Raw genomic sequence first — 9,531 nt, 5'->3', positions numbered from 1 at the left:
GTAGCTGGAGGAAAAAAAAAAAACTAAAATAAATACAGGGGGCTGGAGAGGTGGCTCGACAGTTAAAGGAGCCAGCCCCTCTCCTAGAGGACCCAAGGTTAGCCCTCAGCACACATCAGGCAGCTCACAGCAGCCTTTTATCTCCAGGGCGAGGGGATCCCACATGCTCTTCTGGCCTCCAGGAGTACCCGAACACATGCATGCACACATGTTCACACGCATATATACATAGAATGTAAAATCTAAAATGGATAAATGCTTGAATCTTGAAAGAGGGAAAATCAAATGAGCAATGGAAAACCTACATTTGAAGGTATTTTTAATGAAAGATGCACGAGTGAAATTTTTCTGAGAAGGAGCTGTGGCTGGCTGCAAACAAGCAAACAAACAAAACAGAAGGACTCCTTGAAGGAGCGCCTGTGCCCGTAGAGACTGCTGGACCCATTGGAAACTCTGTACTGTGGGGAGACAGAGGCTAATTACGTTATCGTGGGCTAGTTTGAGCCTTCTGGACCAGCCTTTCCTTGCCGTACTCTGCATCTGAACTAACACCTCGTGATAATAAAGACTTCATCCAGGCTTGGTGGCACACGCCTCCTCGGGAAGCAGAGACAGGCAGATCTCTGCGAGTTCAAGGCCAACCTGGTATACAAAATGAGTTCCAGGACAGCCAGGGCAGTAATACAGAGAAACTCTGCCTTGATAGACAAACAAACAAATAATAAATACTTCTTAGAAGCCACACCGGCTTCCACCAGCCCAAGCGCTCAGAGTATCGTCAGACAGCCTCTAGACCCTATAGACTAGCTCCCTCCCATCTCACTGTACTAATCTTGCTGGTAGACTCATCAGTGTATTTTAAACTTGCCTTGGTTTATGACTTTCTTTGTTCTGCAAAACTACAAAGCTGCTTTCATGTTGGAAGATGAGATGTGGGGGTGACGGAAATCCATGTCCCTGGGCCATGGTCACTCATTCATCATGGCTCTATAGTAAACTCTCCCTTGTCCCCCTTGTAGATGAGAGCTGTGGTATTTCACATTGGCAGTTACCAAGTGAGCTTTATCAATCCTGACAGGCTCAGAGTATCTAGTATCTTGCATATGATCTACAATCATCCAATCTATAGCATTGGGGTGTGGCGGGGGTGGGGTTGGGTCGGGGGAGAAACAGGGGAAGCTACTTATGAACTAAATAAGTAAAGATTAGGAAACCATCATGCTGAGGAACACTCATCAGGTGGAAACAGAGCATCTCATTTTAGCCAGTGTGTCAGTAAAGCAGAGGAGTTGCCTAATTCTAGGACAAGACCCAGAGTCAGGCGCAGCGGCAGAGTGCAATAGAGCTGTGATAACATGCGATGCTGATGGTGGAACTCAGTACCGGTCCACGCAGAATTCACAGAGTTCCTGGTAAAGTGCCTGTCTCCAGACGCTGCCTGAGAAACGCCAACTCCCCAGAAACGGGCCCTCACAAACACACCCCATAACTTCTGATGCTCTCCATTGATGAATCTGGAAGTCCTGGGCACCCAATAGAAACAAGGGGGAAAAAAATTTGGCCCACTGACAAGAATTCAGCCTTAGCACTTTTTCTACTCTATCCACAGTCAGGTACAGGAAGGAGAAAGAGACCTGGGAAGGGAACGGGACTGGAGATTGCTTTTCGAATGTTCAATTGTAGGCGACAGGCACCATCTGGATTCCCTTTCCACATCAGCTAATTAGTTTGCTAGATGTAATTCAATGTAAGATAATCCCCGTGGCCAGGTTTTCCCTCACTTCAAAGTGTAAATGCTCAAGCCAGGAATGGTGAAGCAGGCCTGTAAGGTCCAACACCCAGGAGGCTGAGGCAAGGCAGACTTCAAGTTCCAGGTCAGAAAGAAACAAGCAAGGATAACCGCTTAGGCACATTTGCAGGTGCCCAGGAAGAGGAGCAAGAAGAGCCACCTGTGTCACATAGAGCAGGCAAAATGGACACAGAAAAAGATTCTGAGGTGGGGATAAAGCTAGGCATGATGGGGGTGCCCACCTTGGATTCCAGCATTCAGTAGGCAGAGGCAGGTGGATCTCTGGGTTGGAGGCCAGGCAGGGCTATTTAGTAAGACCTTATCTCAATTTTTTAAAAAAAAAGAAAGAAAAAATAGTGATAAGTATTAATTTTTTCTTTTTTTAAAATTAATTAATTATTTATTAATTCATTCATATTACATCTCAATTGTTATCCCATCCCTTCTATCCTCCCATTCCTCCCTCCCTCCCACTTTCACCCTACTTCCCTCCCCTACGGCGATAAGTATTAATTTTGTTAATAGACTTAGGCCAAAAATTTACACATTGTACAGTTTGCCCACTGCATACAATGCATGAGTTCTAGTGTAGTTTAGGGCCATGAAACACTCATCACAATTAATTTTAAAACTTTCTGTCACCCAGAAAGTCTCAATAGTAACCACTCCCATTTCCCTTGACTACCAGCCCTAGGAAATTACAAATCCTCTCTTGTCGATACTTTCTTGTGCCTGTAGCTTCTTGGGCATCTGGCTTTTTTTCTCTTAGCGTGATGTTTTCAAGGTTCATCACTTCTGAACACATCAATACTTCATTCCTACCTTGCTGCAGAATGTATTTGTCAAACATGTTTTAAAAAGAAGACTATCGGGTCTGGAGAGATGGCTCAGTAGTTAAGAGCACTGGCTATTTTCCCAGGTTCAATTCCCAGCACCCATAAAAGGTGTTCACAACCTTCTGTAACTTCAGATTTAACAAAACAAAAACCCAGTAATTTTTGCTGGACGTGGTGGTGCACGCCTTTAATCCCAGCACTCAGGAGGCAGAGGCAGGTGGATCGCTGTGAGTCTGAGGCTATCCTGGTCTACAAAGTGAATCCAGGACAGCCAGGACTACACAGAGAAACCTTGTCTCAAAAAACAATAAAATAAAATAAAATAAAATAAAATAAAATAAAATAAAAAGATTATAAAAACCTGTATTTCCTCCCTTGTCAGATAAATGTACCATGTGCTGGAGGCTGTCAGTCATTTAAATAGAACATTTTGACCTTCTTTGATAGGATTTGACAATTTTTGCTTGTACCTCTAAAGACTCCAAACAGAAATGAATATTATGTGTTACTTTTTTATACTCATGAAATAAATTCAAAAGTTATCTCCAGGTAAAATTTTTAGTACTTCAGAAGCAGCTGCTTTAGAAATGAATGACAACTCCAACCATGGTCAGACTCCAGAATCCCAAAGAGTTTATCATCCTTAGTAAATGGAATAACACAAGCGCACGTAACAGAGCCTGGGTCGGGGGAAAAAAAAAAACCCAGGTGTGCGGGCACCTACCCTGAATCACCCAAGAGTGAACTGCGAGTGTCTGGGAGGCAACTTGAGGCTAAGCTCTGGTGCCCTTTGTGAAACAAACACATCTGGGCTCCACAGGGAGCAGGGCAGAGGAAACCAAGGTGACCTTGACAAGATGCTCCTTAGGACTGCCATTTTCCTTCTTTCCAAATCTTCCCTCCTAGTGCCCACCCCCCTACTGGTCCTCTGGCAAGGTCACATCTGGAGACTTCCCTCACTTTGGTCTGAGTCTGTGGGCTCGTCCCTCCCTGGGGGGGGGGGGTCTTGCTATCTGCTCTGCTGGGTTACTCTGTCATGCAAGGCGTGGCAGGGCCATGTTCCCTGCAGGAGAACTGCAGCAGCGGTTCTCAGAGTCTGGTCTAGCTCAGCATCCACTGAGGACTTGTTGGCATGGACTCAGGGTTTTCCCCAGTCCTACTCAACCAGAAACTCTGGGATGAGGTCCAGCAAATCTGTTTGAGCATGGATCATTCTTTGGATGCAGGAAACATCTTGGCAATCCCAGCTCTACAACTTCCTCTGGCCTTCTAAACCTCCTCCAACCCTCACCTTGGGCTGTTGTCCCAGTTTCAGAATCTGGTTTAAAAAAAAAAAAAGGTCCCACCCTGAAAAGCATTTGCTCACGCTGAACATAGTCGCCAGCCCTCCCCGACTCCCATCTACAGACCCTGCTGGCTCCTGGCCCTTCTGAAGCTGTGCCCTCATTCACAATCTGACCCTCACCGCTGCCCTGCCATGTGTTCCAGCTTCACGGCTTCTCTCTTCTCTTAGTCTGTATTTTATATCCACTGATATTAATTAGCGTGGAGACCAGAGGCTCTCAACCTGTGGATTGCAACCTTTTGGGAATCAGATGACCATTTTACACAGGTTGAATAAGACCATCCGAAAACACAGTTGTTTTATGTTACAATATTACAATTTTGTTTGTCTGTTTTTCCGAAGCAGCGTTTCTCTCTGTGTAGCTTTGGCTGCCCTGGATTTGCTCTGTAGACCAGGCTGGCCTCAAACTCTACATTGCAATTCTTTTTTTTTTTTTTTTTTTTTTTTTTTAAAAAGAAGATTTATTTTGTTTATTACGAATACAGCGCTCCACCTGCATGGACGCCAGCATATCAGAAGAGGACATTAGGTCACATTATAGAGGGCTGTGAGCCACCATGTGGTTGCTGGGAATTGAACTCAGGACCCCTGGAAGAGCAGTCAGTGCTCTTAACTGCTGAGCCATTTCTCCAGCCCTACATTACAATTCTTAACAGTAGCAAAATTACTATTATGACGTACAGCAGTGAAAATCATTTTAAGCCAGGTGTGGTGGCATACACCTGCAATCCCAGCACTCGGGGAGGCAGAAGCCAGCAGATCTCTGTGAATTTGAGGCCAGCCTGGTCTACAAAGACCAGGATAGCCAAGGCTACACCAAAAGGATCCTGTCTTGAAAAACCAAAAACAACAACCATAAAGTCATTTTCATTACTACTTCATAGCTGTAATTTTGCTGTTATAAATCATAATGTAAACATCTGTGTTTTCTGATGGTCTCTGGCAACCCCTATGAAGGGGTCCTTTGAACTCAGAGATCCTCCTGCCTCTGCCTCCCAAGTGCTGGCCAGAATCAAAGGTGTGTGCCACCATGGCTCTGCTGATGGGATACTTCTAAGAAGGTCCTCCCTTGTGCTTTGTAAGTGCAAAGCAATGCTCAGTGTCTACGTCCTCTAAACAAACTAAACTTGATTTTGGTATTCAGGCTCACGCTTGCTGTTCCAGGATTCTAAAGCTCAGTGTAGTCCGTGGTAAAAGTGAGGCCACCACCAGGGAATGTTCTGGAGAGTTGATTCGCAAGCTCCACCCAGGGCTGCATGCTGGGAAGGCAAGGAGGCACTTGGCAATCACATGAGTTTGAGAAGCAGCAGCTCTACAACATCCTGTTCCCCTCCTGGGATGTGTGCCCCTCCCCTACCCCCATAAGCTACCCAGCATGCACATGGGGCTCCTCCTGAGGCCACAGACTGCCAGTCATAGTCAAGTCCAATAATGACGGCCTTCCTTTAGGTTGTAACATTTAAAATGACTCAGATAGGAAACTCCTATAATCTTACTAAAAATTCCAGCATAAAGGATTGGAGGGAGGGTTTTTGTTTTTTTCTTTTTCTTTCTTTCTTTTTTTACTTTTTCTTTTTTCTTTCTTTTTTCTTTTTCTTTTTCTTTTCTTTTCTTTTTTTTTTTTTTTTTTTTGAGGAAATACACCTGCTATTATATAATTACACCATGAAGTGAAACAGATAGAACTCAAAGAGTCGAGCCTCCTAGCAGAGAGGCAGCCATTACTTGGGAGTTCCAAGAAACCCAGAGTGCCCCCCACCAAAGCTTGTCTTTAATAATTAACTTGCAAAACCCCTTTTCCAAAAAAGCATTTCATAGGTGCATTTATCGCTGCTGTCATCAAATTAAGGACAATTCCCTGGCGTGCCTGAATTTCCTATTTTTCTCCCCGCCTCCTCTGCCCCAGTCCCCTCTAATTCCAAGAACAGCAACACTGCCTACTGGTAATTTATATTTCCAAGGCCAGCAATGACTGGCTTGTCAGGAAGTTCAGTGTGAAACAAATGAATGCAGAATGTCTTTTTGCTTCTGCTGCTGCTGATACAGGGGAGGGGCGATACAGCAGCAGCAGCAGCAGCAGCAGCAGCAGCAGCATTCAGCCAGGAACTCCACTTGCTGTGGTCCCTTCTTACCATTGGAGCCCAAGGGATTCCCAAGAAAAGGTCCCAGGCTATATCTTCCACTCAGACAGGCACTAGGGCGTAGGTTAGGCATGGCTTGAGTGTGATGCCCCGAAGGGTTCACATGCTGCGGTTTAATCTCTACTTGAAGGTGATGAGAAGTAGATCAGGCTGTGAGGATGGTGCCCAAAGGATCAAACCGGGTGGCTTTTTAGAAGAAGGACAAGAGAGCAGAGTACACAGATATACACAGTCCCTATCTCTTGCCATGAAAAGTCTTGAGGAACACTGGGGTGCTGCCAGTATAAAGACACCACCAGGTGTAATGTGTTAATCTCACATCTCAAGAACTGGGCGGCGGGGGGGCGGTCAAGATTACTCTTTTCTTTATTAAACATCTTGCCCCGAGTATTTCATTATGGCAACTACGAATGGATTAACACAGGACATAGGGAAAACTTTCTTTCTTCTTGTATTAAGTCTACATAATCAGACTGTAGGAGCAATTGGTTGGGTTCAAACAACTGAAGAGGACTCAAAAAAAAAAAAAATCCACAGTTAAGACAAGCAGAACAAATTAAATGCATTCTTCCCACTTCTTTATAATTTTTTTTCCCTCATAATTAGGAACCTGCAGCGTGGTCCATCTCTGGGGGACTGTGATCTTCTCACCAGTCTAAAGAATGACTACAAGAAGGAAATCCTTGATATTAACAGCAGCTTTCCCTTTTATTATTATGGCTCAATCTATTCAACTTTAATTACTTTTAAAGGCAGGAGCACCTTCTGTCCAAGATAAGAGAACACATTCGGTTTCCATTTGGTACTCCTTGTGCGGCTTCTGATTTAAAAAAAAAAAAAAATTGTTAGCTCTTCCTAATTTACGAAGTAGAAGGTCATGAGGTGTGCCAGGCAGGGAAGAACATTACATCAGAGGCAGCTGGCAGGTAGATGGATGGAGAGGGCCAGAGCCTCCCAGTCCCAACCACTTTTACTATGGTATCTTTGTCTTTTTATAATTTACCAAAATTTAGAGCAACACTTCTGTTTAGTCCTGAGAAGAACACGGGCCAGGAAGAATTTGTTCTTTTTTTAGTACAACACAGACTTTAATAATAATAACAACAACGATAAAACACCACCCAAGTAGTTATTATAAAGACGTGTCTGACACGAGCCCTCCCAATGACAGCATCAAAACCTGTGCCTGTGGCTGCACTAGCGCATGCTTAGCTCTATCAAGACCCTTAATTTTCCAAAGCCATCAGTAGAAACCGCACAGGAGGCTACAGTTCTGGAAAGCCACACGTTAATGGTTCTCTCTTTTGAGTTGAATAAGAACATAAGACTGTACAAAGCGAAGGCTGGACACCACTTTGTCAGTCACTCTGGCCATGCCATTATGCTGTTATCCTCATGGTGACACTGCAGGACATGGCTCCACTTATGGCTCTCACCAGAGAACAGTAAGAAAGATCTTTTGGTTAGCAATAGCCACATACCAGAGAAGTTCATTCGATTTGCACAGTGGCCATCTAATTTAAGCCAGGCTCTCCAGCCCCCTCCACAACCTTAACAAGCTACCCAGAGGGCTTTCTTGTCCAAAGTTTGAAATGTAGGGCATTATATGATAATCCCAAGCACCACGTCCATAACACAAGGCACACTATGCTCAGAAAAACAAAACAATCTCTACAAGTCACCCGTGAAAGTTCGCCCTTGCATCTCTGAAAACACAGTGCTTTCAGCATCTCTTAGAGAAAGAAAATATTTTTAGAGGATTTTCCCCTCCTGCAGTTGTAGCTTTCCCTGTGGGAGCATCCATTATCACCATCAGACTCCTGACAATCCACCCACAGTCTCTGTCTCCAAATCGCTTTTCAGCCTCTCTTCCCCCAATGCTTTGTCCTTAATTGCTTCCTCCCATTTCCACCTCTCCATCCCCAGACCTTTCCTCTTCTCTATCCTTGCATCAGAGAGCAGGCTGAATCTTCCACGTGGGATTACAATTTCTCCTCACACCCTCAGAAGTTCTTGCAACCCAGAGAATTTAATAAAACCAAACAAATCTGCAACCCAAGGAGACAGTTTCTTTGTGATGCACACGTCTTGAGAAGACTCCGCATTGAGTGCTACTGGTGCTTTTTATTTTTTTATTTTATTTTATTTTTTCAGGTATATAAACTATTTATTAACGGCAAAGGTCCAGAGACTCATTTCCTCTTGAATGCACCCACAGTACAGCCCCGGCGGCCAGTGGTCTTGGTGTGCTGACCTTGGACGTGAAGGCCCCAATAGTAGCTCAGACCCCTATGGGTTCTAATCTTCTTCAGGTGCCTCAGGTCTTCACGAAGCTTGTTGTCTGACCATTGGCCAGAACCTGGCTGTACTTTCCATCCTTCACTTCCTTCTGTCTGTCCAAGAAGCAATCTGGGATCTTGTACTGCAGTGGATTCTGCATGAAGGTGATCACACACCCCACCTCACCCTCCGTTGAGTTCTCCAACCTTCTTAGTGAGGTCAGTGTCTGCTTTCCTCAATACCGCATGAGCATATCTCCGCCCCACACCCTTAATGGCAGTGATGGAAAAGGCTATTTTCTGCTGCCCATCGGCGTTGGTTGTTGAGTACTTGCAAAATTTGCTGGAACCTCTCGGGGATCACCAGAGACATGGCGGAGGCACAAACAGCAGCATGTAGGCCTCCTCACTGGTGCTTTTGAAAGCAAGAGTAATCGAAAGAATGCTTTGAAGTGAAATTGCATATCCACATCCATCCATTTAAAAAAATGTGAGTGGTATATGTACATACGTGTGTATATGCCTATGCATGTATGAAGGCCAGAGGACAATGTGGTGTGCCCTGTTCTGTCACTCTCCACCTTACTTTCTTGGGACAGCATCTTTCACTGAACCTGGAACTAGGATGGTAGCCAACCATCTCCAGACAGTCTCTTTTCTCCACCCATCAGGCTACACTCCCTAGAGTAGTCACACCCAACTTCTTGTTTTGGTTTGGTTTGGTTTGGTTTTTCAAAACAGGGTCTCTCTGGATTAGCCTTGGCTATCCTGGACTCACTTTGTAGACCAGGCTGGCCTCAAACTCACAGCCATTCGCCTGCCTCTGCTTCCTGAGTGCTGGGATTAAAGGTGTGCGCCCCCATGCCTGGCTTCACACCCAGCTTCTTACATGTGTATTCATGAGGGAAACTGAGGGCACCGTGCATGGGCTGCAAGCACTCTGACCTATGGAGACATCTCTCCATCCCCATTTTAAACATCTAGGGTAAAATTTCTGGGCTAGAGAGATGGCTCAGTGCTTAAGAGCATTGGCTGCCCTTCCAAAAAACCTGGGGTTCAATTCCCAGCACCCACATGGCAGCTCACAACTGTCTGTAACTCCCATTCTAGGGGATCTGACACCCTCACACAGACATATGTG

General features: G+C 45.0%; 1 pseudogene; it reads right to left on the bottom strand.

Annotated features, from left to right (window-relative positions):
• Positions 1-8,303: 8,303 nt before the first annotated feature.
• LOC127195671 (40S ribosomal protein S18-like) lies at positions 8,304-9,001 on the bottom strand (annotated as a pseudogene).
• Between the last annotated feature and the right edge of the window lie 530 nt (positions 9,002-9,531).

This window comes from Acomys russatus, chromosome 11 (genome assembly GCF_903995435.1).
Source record: "Acomys russatus chromosome 11, mAcoRus1.1, whole genome shotgun sequence".
NCBI lineage: Eukaryota > Metazoa > Chordata > Mammalia > Rodentia > Muridae > Acomys > Acomys russatus.
Note: the sequence above shows the minus strand (reverse complement) of the source record. Positions and strands in the feature narration are given on the sequence as shown.